Source organism: Ptychodera flava, chromosome 10, assembly GCF_041260155.1.
Source record: "Ptychodera flava strain L36383 chromosome 10, AS_Pfla_20210202, whole genome shotgun sequence".
In the NCBI taxonomy this organism is placed as follows: Eukaryota; Metazoa; Hemichordata; class Enteropneusta; family Ptychoderidae; genus Ptychodera; species Ptychodera flava.
In genome coordinates, this window is record NC_091937.1 from 32796527 (window position 1) to 32808741 (window position 12215).

The following is a 12215-nucleotide window of genomic DNA, read 5'->3' on the forward strand; positions in this document are numbered from 1 at the left end:
TAACAAGAAATGACAATATGTTTACAGTCATTGAACACAGATCGTTTAGGGAGCGTTCAGTTATTACGACCGGGGGCGGGCCTGCAAACTCCGGGGGATCACCCTAAATTCGAAAACTACAAAGGAGGGGGGTCATGTATTTTTTTTAAACAGCACAGAGGGAGGTCACTTAATGTTTTTAAGTATCTAATTCGTCAAAAAGCAGTTTGAGGGTTGAAAAATATTCTGGGAAATACAAATGATTCTCTGCGTGATTTTATTCTCTGAAGTCATTTCACTGTAAATCTGAGTAAAAGTATATGTATTATCTGTCACATGAACATCTTGCCTTGGCAACTCTATCCATGCTTGTCTTCTTTTAAATTGAGCTCGCAGTAGGGCAGTGAACGATCCCTATCACCCTTTGGCTGAGGTATGGCAATGATTATATAGGTGAAAGCTAAAACTGAAATCTGGCATACATCTGATCAAGCACTTTTACCGTAGCTCACTTTGCGTCTCCTTTCCCCAGGAGCGGTGGATACCTAGGCCTGTAAATTGGCTATTTGACCCCTTCATGACCTTATATCCTGGCATTTTTGGTGATATGAGTGAGTCCCAAATGCAACATTTTCCTCCGAAAAAAATGCATCTATATGAAAATGCACAATTTCCCTTGGAAATGAGGCTCGTTGGAAATGTGGTTGAATGTTACAGAGTTTTCAATCAATCTGGTAGACATATACCAACATAAATGGCAGGATGTGGGATCTAGGAAGGGATCATGGAAATGGTCATATAGGTTTTGCTTCAATGCCTGTTAAGAAGCACACGATATGTAATTATTCGTACAAGAACTGAATAAATACTAGACTTGCTCGAGGTCTGTGGGCATATAAATATCAAAGCAGCACGCCAGACTGTCATATAAGAAGTAGGCTTTCCAATAGATAGTTGGACGAACGCGCTGGCCCACACTAGCCAGCAGTAACTGCTACCGAGAAAAGCCAAGGGACTGGAGGCCAATCTAAACAAATACTTGATTCATCACAATCTTTCAACCAAAAGTAACAAAGGAGACAGAATCAAGGCAGTTACCTGTTATGTCATCAGGAGAGAACAGAAAAACATGGAAAGTCAGAGCAAGATCATTATTTGGAAACTGTTCAAAATACAGATAGTGACAGTGAAATATCAGACTCAGAGCTTTATGCCGAGGACGAGGGTGATTATGTGGCAATCAATGAAATTGGCGGCAGCGCAAGTGATTAAGGACTTTTTGAACCTTCCGAGACAGTATACAGTGTATACAGGTTCTGGAAGAAGAACAGGATCTTGGGAAAAAATCTGTTTTCAACTGATGTTATATTGTATCTTTGCACCGGTAATGGCCAGTGTTATCATTCAAACTGGATCAATACTTACTCAAGCAATGGGGGGGGGGATCATTAAATAAAACGGGGGAGTCATCAATTTGGGGGGGGGCAATGGGTTGGGGGTTCACGTATTTTAACTGATGTACAGGAAGAATTTGTTTGCCCACCCCCGGCCATGATAACTGAATGCTCCCTAAGCCGCGCCAACTTTGGCTTTTTATATCACCACACAGGTGTGTGTGTCCTATCGAAAACAAGTTAATAATAATAATAATATTTATTTCTTATAGAGCGCATTACATTTTAAAAATCTCAATGCGCTTTACACAACACTAAAAAAGAGCTGAGGTAAATTATAAATAAAAATTACGAGAAAACACCAATAAAATGCAAAGAGGTAAAATTTTAAAAAGTGTCTAGGAATAAAATGATCTAAAAAGATAAGTTTTTAACTGACTTCTGAAATTGTTAAAAGAATTAGCAAGCCTTATCTCAAATGGTAAAGCATTCCACAAATGGGGAGCACATACAGAAAAGGCTCTATTGCCATAAAAAGCCGTGACCGTGTTGCAAACAGGCTGATGCAAAATGATCGCACCACTAGACTGGGACCTAAGTGTACGACCAGTATGACGTACTGTTAGCAAGTTAATATGATTTGTTAAAATTTCTGCTGTGCTGAAGTTATTTTGTCCAAGCCTGCTGATCTGATGAATATGGATGAGGCTTTGATACTTACGAGATATCGACGTTATAAAGATGTTTTCTATTTACAGTGAAGGCAACTTGGACTAACGAAAGTTTTGATCATCTTAGTTTTGTGAAAATCGAAAATTAAGTTAACCACAGGGATTGCGGCCATGTTGAATTTCAAATATCGGTAAATTGTAAGTAATTTGTATTTAGTATTTCAGTTTCAAGGTGCATAGTACCTTAATGTATCGATAATGTATAAATAAATGTGGAGAAGGCCACAGGCGCTTGGCACATTGCTGGGATAATAATCGTATTTAATACGTAGAATGTCTATATACGACTTGATTTAATATTCAATAAAAGAATCAGCGTACGTGATATTAGTGTAGGCAGATGACGTATTGTCTTTCAATTGCTCTTCTCTCATTGGACGCGTACATTGCATGAAGTTTATTCAAAATGGCTGGCGCTGGGTTGGTGTGCCCAGCCGATTTCAGGACGGTTTCTCGCCAGTAGTATAGGGTAGGTATGATTTTAGGCAAAAGAGGCCAGTCGATCGATTGTTTATGCAACCATCTGACCGTTGACCAGTTTTTATCACCGGAAACGCTCAGAGTTCGTGAATGTTGCTGATTTATAAAATCGGGCTGTGAAAAGTTTTCTCACCTTTAGTTCATGTTTGTGCAGCAGTGGACAACGGGCCCAAGCCGGGCTTAAGCCCTGCAGCTACAGCCGCTCAGTTAAGCTAGCCGACGTGTACAGTAATATCACGTACCGTTATTCTTTATTAAATAATCAAGTCATGTAGACATTCTACACATTGATAATTATGCAGTGCGTTCGCCGGGCCGGAGCCAGGCAGCCATAGCCACTCGGTATAATGCCAGTCAACATGTAGGCCTATAGGCCTACACTAATATCACGTACGGTGATTCTTTTATTGAATAATCAAGTCGTATATAGACATTCTACATATTAAATACGATTATTAACCCAGCAATGTACCAAGCGCCTGTGGAGAAAGCAATTGTTTGACATACATAACATTTATATTTCTACACGACTATTCCTTATGCCATGTTGATTTTGCTAGCTAGTTGGGTTCAGTTGATTAACTTCAGAAAAACCTTCTGTCAATAATCGACATAAGCTAAAGTTGGTTATCCAAGGGCGCTCTGCATATACATAAAGCAGGTCACGATGACGTCAGAGGATGATATGGACACACCACAGCTTGGCGTATAGATGAATACACACCATCACACTAGTTCTCACATAACGCTCTATTCTCTATTGAAAATTAAATAGAAATGTTCTTTATTCAAAAAGATTTATGCTTACAAATAAGAAGAATAAAATTGTCCGAGTAAGTTTATATTTTATTCTGTAGTGCTACGTTGTGACTATTTTCCAGTGTACATTTGTTCTCTGTAGGTCCCAGGCTCATAAACAGACTCACTCACCGTTTACCGAAAAGGGCCCCTGAGCTCAAGTTATATACTCGACTCGTCGTCTCCATGAACAGAATATCTGAGATATCGCTTTGAGATTCTGGAAGAGATCTGCGACGAAATTCCATCCCCGTTTCGCTCTTGGAGTTTTATGTGGCGAACATTTGGCGGACAGTAAAGTTTTACTGTGTTGGCCACAGCAGCGATAAAACCATCCCGCTTTAATCACTTCATTTCCAGACAGGCGTTGACGCTGCCCTTTTATTTTTAAAGCGGGAATTGCAAATCCAGCCCGTGTTTAACCCTTTGAGTGTTCTATTTTTCCCACCAAAATTTTAGTGCAACATTTTGCCAATTTTTATGAAGTTTTCTGTAATTTTTTTGATAATTTTGGACCAATTGAACACAACATTTCATTGGCCACAATTTTTTATCAAAATTTTGGCAAAATTCTGACAAAAATTGACTCACGTATATTTTGTAAGAGTGACGAAAATTGACTTTTGCGCTCAAAGGGTTAATAAACAGGACTGGCGGGATGGACGAAACCTGATCACGACATCAGCTATCTCGGCGGAAATAATCACGTCGAAGGACGACAGTGAGTGACGTCATAGATTTTCGTAGGCGACCCCAATCAAATCGTGTACATTTCAAGTATAACTAAACGGGAGCGAGATTTTCGACGTGAGTTCTGCCACTGCTACTTCTTCAATTGAAGTGTTTGATTTCTCACCTATCGATAGAAATTTGAAGTCGTGTATGCTACCTTCTCAAAATAGAGTACATCACGCGATCTGTGAGGGGTATACACCATAGATCGTTAGGATTGGTCCGCATCCCTTCCCAGAATTCAAACCGTTCACGTTCTAGTGTTGTGAATTGTCTATAAGAAAGTAGGTCACGATTGAAGAGGAAGAAACATGGGTTGACCGGTTCTTTACCATCAGCTCATATGGGTGTTATAAACACGATTATGCATTGCGCGGTGGAAAAACTGTTTCAAAGAGTTGCGAATAATCTTAAGCATTTCCTTGCAGTTACGTTTTCAGCAAGGAATTGAGTTTGCTTGGCCAGCCGTATATTTGTGGGTAGTTCTTTTCTCTTAATTTCCTTTTTGTAAACCACATGTACAGGAAGCTCTCCTTTGTTCAGTACTTTTTAGTGATTGAAACAGCAAATCGTGTGTGTGTTATTTCATGATCAAGCTCTTGAAAATTTACTGTGAATAAGATTTGAAGTAGATCTCCAAAATTAATAGTATAATATTGATTTTCCAGTAAGAAAGGCAGAGATGGGCATTGTAATCACCAATTGAAAGGGAAACTGCTGCAGCCGATACATGATCATGGTAATTTAATGACACAATGTCTGTAGAAATTGCTGGTTTAATCCTCGCATGATATTTTCAATTGGAGTTTGTTTCTTGGCCATAGTGAAACACAGAGATGTTCTGGGGACTGGAATACTGTATACAGACTGTATTAATCAGTTCTAGAAACCATCAAACTGTTTACTATGCAGTGAATCTTTAAGATGAGTCTTGAAATTACCAAGTCAGGTCTGGCTGTAAGATTCTGTTTTGTTTATTTTTGTTAATTTTTCATTATTTCTTTTATTCATTTGTCACCTTCCGTATCGACCATTACGTGATTGAAATAAAGATCAGCCTTATATTATTCCTTAGCTCGGAAAATAACTACGACGGTCGTTGTCTCTTTGATTTGGACGTAAAACACTGACCCACTTTCGGCAGCCATACTCCAAAACTTATCTCTCCATCAGAAATTTACCTATGACACTAATGTTGCTTTTTCCCGCGCCGCTTTCACCCTATGATGTGGCGCCCTCCCTATGTAGTGTACAACATTAATTGGAGAATATGCTAGTGACACAAGTGATGGACTAAAAAAAATCATAAGAACAACAAAATGAAAATTTCATAGAAGCATGAATATGCAAACATGGGCACCATGACGTTTTCTTTATCTTTGACAGAGAGAGAACTGAAGCTCAAGTCAGATAAACTGCTTTCCAGAATGCAACCGTTTAATAAAAACCGGACTTATATTATAATGTTGGGCACATAGTTTTTGTACAAAATTATTAAGATCATAATCTTTTCACCCGTGTAAAACCCATATTATAATTAACTTCATATTAAAGTTAATGATAATTTTAGACTCATTGACTGCTATGGCCCAGGTGCATGGAGGAATATATAAGAGTATGCCGCCTTAAGGTGAAAAAAATTGAAAACTCTCCCACGCTCTCTGCTTTGTTATCGGAACAGAAGGGTAAACTAAAATTGTGCGCCACTATTGTCGTTGCTGAAGATGACGTATGTCATTAGAACTATGGGAAAGTCCACTATTACTTGTAATCATAGAGCTATCTCATTGTTATGGACACCGGCGGGTAGATACTAGAAATCCAATTCCATTTTAATGGAGTGTGTCAGGCTAATGGATTCCAACCCTTATTCATGTTCAGATACGATGAATAAAATTAATATAAATAATCGCGGATGACGATTCTATAAATATCGCGATATTCACCGTCGTCACTTGAAACAAGAAGAAGTTCTTGTTGCGATTTTTGAAAAGACTCGCCGCTTTCTACGGCACAGTTCACCGAGCTCGAGCTGCCTTATTGTTTCGATGGCGACAGACTATTCCGAACACGTACGCTCTTTTAAGCTGTTCACATCGGTTTGAATGCGCCCAGCAAAATCGTCGGCAGATTTGCTTCGTCTCGCCCTTTGCGGTCTCCCAAATCCGTCCCCACGGATACCAAGCACCGCTTGCGGAGACGACACAATGGGATGACGTGACAAGAATTTCTGTTCGCGCCTTCTGAGCGCACTCCGCCACCCTTTCCCGCCTAAAATTCATTTTAGGAAGTAAAACAGGCGCCATTTTGCGTACCCAACATGTTAGATTTACTTCCCCGCTGATAGTCTTTGGAAAAATATCAAAAACGTTACTCACCACGGGTGGTTTAGTATCATTATTATTAAGAATGACGCACATACAGAAAGATTTACCGCGCACTCTGCGGGATATTTCCAAGCCATGAAATTTGGCATTTGCAGTGGAATATATCATACAATAATGGCAAGACTCGAAGTTGCCTTCCCCAAGTAAGAACTTGTGTCCTCAGCATATCTTTCTTTTACATTTTATACACTCTCGTCTCCTTTTAAAATTGCTCTCCAGAATAAAAACATTCCAGCCTATCTCAGATACTGTGCCTATAAAAAGGGGCCATTTAAACCACAAAAGTACATTGAAACATCAAAGGCTGTCCTCTTCTGCAAGGCTGCGTCTTTCATTACTCTGATGCTTGTAGCTAGAGGGCGTAATGCAGGGGCACATCAACAAGTGGCCGCAATTAATCACGCTCAACGAGAAACAACGAAAAGATTAATGTGTATTCGTGTTCTCGTGTGACCTCGCAATTTCGAAATCTTTTCACTGAGAGAGCTCCATTCTTTTCGAGCACACAAGGTTTCAATGCGTGGCTGTTCCCATCGCTCCAGCTGCGGGGCACAGGGATTCACACGAGCTTAGACGTTACTACATTGAACAGAGTTGAAACAAGTCTGCAGGACTTGCGGCGCGAATTTTTTTCCCGATTGATCTCTACAGTGGAGTGAATGAATCGGGGACTAGTGTTGTGGACACACATAGAACGGTTAATATGGCCGCTTTGATTCAAATTATTTTACCGCGTCTCTCTTCCTCATTCATTATGTTAATTGTACTGATATACCGATAATTAAGGCGATGCCAGAACTACTTTTTGTCCGATCGCCAACAATGACAAACTAAGAAAAACAAATCGATGATGTCCCTAAATATTTTGAATTTCTATCATAACTGACTGTCTGTCTGCTGTGAGTTACTCTATTTATTAATCAATCCATCCATTTATCTGTCTGACATCTATCTACCTATATACCTATCAACCGATCTGTCGGCCCTCCGATCCATGAGAATGTCTCTCTGTTTGTCTGTGTACTAGTCTACTTGCCTACCTTCAGACCCGCCCTTTTAGTCTAGCCAAATAGATTTCTTGCATTCATTCAAATGCTGTGGTTTTCTTTCCGCGGTAGCTCTATGTTCTGCTTTACCCATGATTGATTCCTTTGTTTAAACTCTAAACAAAAAGACAGAGAGGAGGGTCGCTCAGATCGATCCTTCTCAGAATCGGTACTGCGCGAAGTAACTAAGGATGGAAAATACTGCATATATCGATCGTTTGAAACAAGTCCATTGGTTTATCGTCTGCTGTGGAATCTCGTAGACATCCAAAGCTTCGCTAACCATGAATAAATAGCAGCGAACGCACTTCAATTTTCAACCAATTTGACCTGTCACTACGCACCTAGCATCACATTATAAAGATCAATGGCTTCGCTGAAGAAACGGCAACCATACCTGACTTTAATCGATGATCATCTACCGCCTGATGTAAACGCGAACAATTACGGAAGATGGATATCGTATCGGTTCTCGCATAACGAGAGCGTACCGTGACCGCGGTTTCTGTACCCAACTCCCTGGTTGTTAGTCGCCCGAAAAAAGCACACTTCTCAATGAATCTTTAATTACTAAAAAATACCGATAAATTAGTTTTTAGAATGAGACTGGCGGAAAAGCAACTCCGAGCGGTATGGCGAAATCTCACATCATATCGAGAAAATCTCATGACATCTCGCGAGATTGTAAGAATCGTGACGCATAAAAATTCCAATCACAAGGACATTGATATAGTGTTATTACAAACATAGCGAACAGATCACCGGTTACTTTTGACAATTTAGATTTACTGGTGAGAATATTAGAATTAATAGCAAAAGTAAAACTTATTATCGACGGGCCGATATGATATCGCGAGTTTAAAATACAACAATGACGAACAGTGTTTCCCAGTTTACTCAGACTACCGAATTCACAATACGCATTGCTGTCATTTATCCGGCAATATTTCGTCATACATGACGGTCTTGAAATAAAAAATACAGCAAATTTCAACCGCATATGCAAACGCTGAATGTAGGCAATCGATTAATGAACTTTCATAAATATTTGTCTTGAAAAGTTAATTTCGATATATTTTGGCCGCATAGTGTCGACTGTGATTGAAGACATCCGGAAAATCTGATCAGATCGTGTGAACTTCCTTGCTTCCAATGACTGTACTAGTACGTGTCTAAAAGATAATAAAACGACATTTCGCGCGAAGTCGATGAGTGAAAGCGCGCAGAAACATCGTCAAGCCAATGAAAGCATCGCTACGCCATGATGATCGAAGGTATGACAATTATAATGATGAATGTCAGACCGAAAGCATAGAAACAGCAATATCGTCAAATGTCCAAATGTCAGAGAGAGAGAGAGAGAGAGAGAGAGAGAGAGAGAGAGAGAGAGAGAGAGAGAGAGAGAGAGAGAGAGGGAAAGAGAGAGAGAGAGAGAGAGAGAGAGAGAGAGAGAGAGAGAGAGAGAGAGAGGAGAGAGAGAGAGAGAGAGAGAGAGAGAGAGAGAGAGAGAGAGATTTGCATTGTTATGCATTGACCGTAAAGAATCCATGATGACCAATCATTGTACGGGGTCATCATGCCTTCAATTGTTACGACCACTTTCTTTTAGGTCAGTGAACGAGAAATCCGTCGTTAAGACTAATGATATTTGTCTGTGCGCGATAAATCATGATGGGGGTTTTGACTTTTTATTTTGTTTGTATGTTTTGTTTGCTGAGTTGTTTCCTTGTTTGTTTGTGTGATATGCCTTTCCACTCCTTTTTCAACACTAACATTCTTCAAAGTTGACATTTTCGCTCAGAAATGTGTCATCAGCCTTTGCACGTTTTCAACACAACACATCATGATCTTTCAACAAAATGCATTTGGGTTCGTGTCTCTAAAAGTTTCTTTGCATTTTCTTTGCATCGAATGAAAGCCAGAGTTGTCCCTTCTTGTGTAAATGTTGCTTGAAAATTGAGTCGGTGAAGCTGAAAGTAGTTCCGACTATGTTTGCTGCAAGGAATACATTATTCAAATATGTCAATCATGCGTATCTTTTGTAAAAGTGAGGCAGGGAAAAATTGTAAAATTCATGAAATTGGCATTTTTAAAGAAAATATCTGAGTTAAGGCAAATGGTAGTTCAGCAATATATCGGGTGTCGGCAAAGGAGACAAGCCTAAGGTAATCGGGGAGATTGGCTGACAGACGGTCAGTCACCCGGTCAGTCGGTCACACAGACGGACGCAGAAATCTCAACTCAAAGAAAGAACATGGCAGCCATGCCCGAATCTGACTGTACTATTATATTTGAACCCACCGTATACCTATATTAGTAGAAACATGGTATGGCTTCCTCTCTTGTACAATTCCATTCGCTAAAGAATGATAACTTGTAAGCAAAATAATATCTCTACCATTTGTCCTCGTTCGACAGACTGTACAAATTTGCGAATTATTGATTGCCGTCCTATTTATTCCCCATACGAAGCAGTAATGACGAGGACACAATACGGCTTCGATACTGCTTGGGGTCGGAAACAACTTATATGTTTTCTTTGCATTACCTAACATTAATCAAAATTTGATTCCCGAAATGTTTTCCTGTATTATCAGCCATTTTGTCACATGCCACATGCAAGACCTATTTACCTGGCATCAAGCATCAAAACGACTTTGAGTCCGATTATGTAGGCAACGTGAAAACTTTCAATTCCGTTCCGCTAACTTCTATCGGATTTCATTATATAATGTTGAAACACGATTCACCATCGATTTGTTGTTGATAATATTACCATGCATGAGGCCATTGACTACAGCGAAAATGAGCAGTATATCGATATTAAGGCACTGTACGTGGCTCGAAAATGAATGAGTGTGTGGCTCAGTCATACTATTGCTAATATTTGATCAATTTAAACCGATCCATTCTAAAAATTACGAGAAGAAAATAGGTCACTGTACTTTTTTATGAGAAATACAAACTCGTAAAGAAGTTAAAGGTATTTGATTTTTTTAAAAACTGGCTGTCCTCTTTGTTTATGGAGAAAAATTGAACCGCCGTAGATTTTCATGAAACTGGAACAGCTGAAACAGAATTCTGGTTTCTGCTTTTAAAAATGGGTCCGTGTAGATTCTGATAGGACAAAAGAGGTGCGGATTTCAATAGCTTTCAATTTTCTAAGAGTTTCTAAGAGTATCTCCTCGAGGTATACTATACCCGAAGTCTTGTACATTCTTCATCCTATATATTTGATATGTAAGTCGGTCATTCGCGCCATTTTAAGATACCAGTATTGTTTACGTAATGCATATTTGAGTTGTTCAGGCAACACAGCCCGCGCTTCTATTTTTCGCTGTTTCTGAAGAGTTCCTTCTTGTATCAAGAATCGTCTGGTCGTTTCAGCGGGCGTAGGTAGATTCAAATCGGAGTTAAGGTCACAAATTACTATCGACGTTGTCGTCTCGGTATGGAGACAGCCAGTCTCGTTCTGTGCCCCCGGCTTTCTCTATGTACCCAGTCCTTTGTGTCGTAAGGCACGCGTTTTGTCTGCTCAAATTTCTCGACAGTGTCGTCTGCTGCTCGTCGGAAATCTGAGACAACTTTCTACACTTTTTTGCATCGCAGGGTGCTGGCAGACACGTAACAAATGGAACTAAGAGTTGTGTAAAAGGCAGTAATGAGCAGTATATAGATATTTAGAGCAGGAAGATGCCTGATTTTTAGTCTCAAATAATTGTCGTTTTTACATAAGGTAAAGTACAATGTAAAATTTCCGTGGTACAACAATAACATTTCCGTCGTTAAAAATATCATTTTTTTATTTTTATGATTATTAAAGTGTTCTAGCTTTATTCTCGTTTGTTTTCTGTTTGTTATCACTGTACTATGTTGGTCACACCCCTGTGTCCGTCCCCCAGATTCGATTGTTTTGTTTCATTTATAAAATTACTATCGCGCGCGCGCAAATAGTTGAAGCAGTCGTTCGGTATATGGGGCGAACATAGTGTTCAGTCTCTACAATCCTGACACAAGCTTCTTGTTTTCCTTGAACGACGTTTCGTGTAAAAGTTAGGTCTCCCATGAAAACCTACTGAGCCAGCCCTTAACAATAGCAGCACTGAAAGACTTCTGTACCGGCGACAGACTGAGATGGCTTCCCGCCGAAGCCTTAGGCTTATTTTTGCAGCGCGCGGATTTGAAGGGATTCTACGAACTGCCGTCGCCATGAATACGACGATTCTTCTTGCAAATTAATCACATCAAAGGAGGAATGGAGAATGCCAACTGCAGTTTAAAAGAAGCTATGTAAAATGACCGAAACGGGACATTTTCTTTTCAAATCGATATGAAATTCTGAAAATTGGGGGAAATTTTGCGAGTGCTTTTGGCCCCAATAAATTGTCGGCGTGATTCACTATAATTTCTATTCCCTTAAAATGACTGAACCCTGACAATTTTCCAAATTGGTATATTATTGAAAACTCGGTAAAATTTGGTAAATGCTCTTGGCGCGAAATTAAAAAAAATAGTCGGCGTCATTGGATAGTTCAGAGCCGCGAGGATCAAAGACAGACGCTGTTGTCACGTCCTCATGATTTCGCAACATTCATATCAACACTGGGAGCGTCGCAATCTTCTATGATTTTATAAAAAATTGCCGTATTTTCAACACTGAGAGCTAAC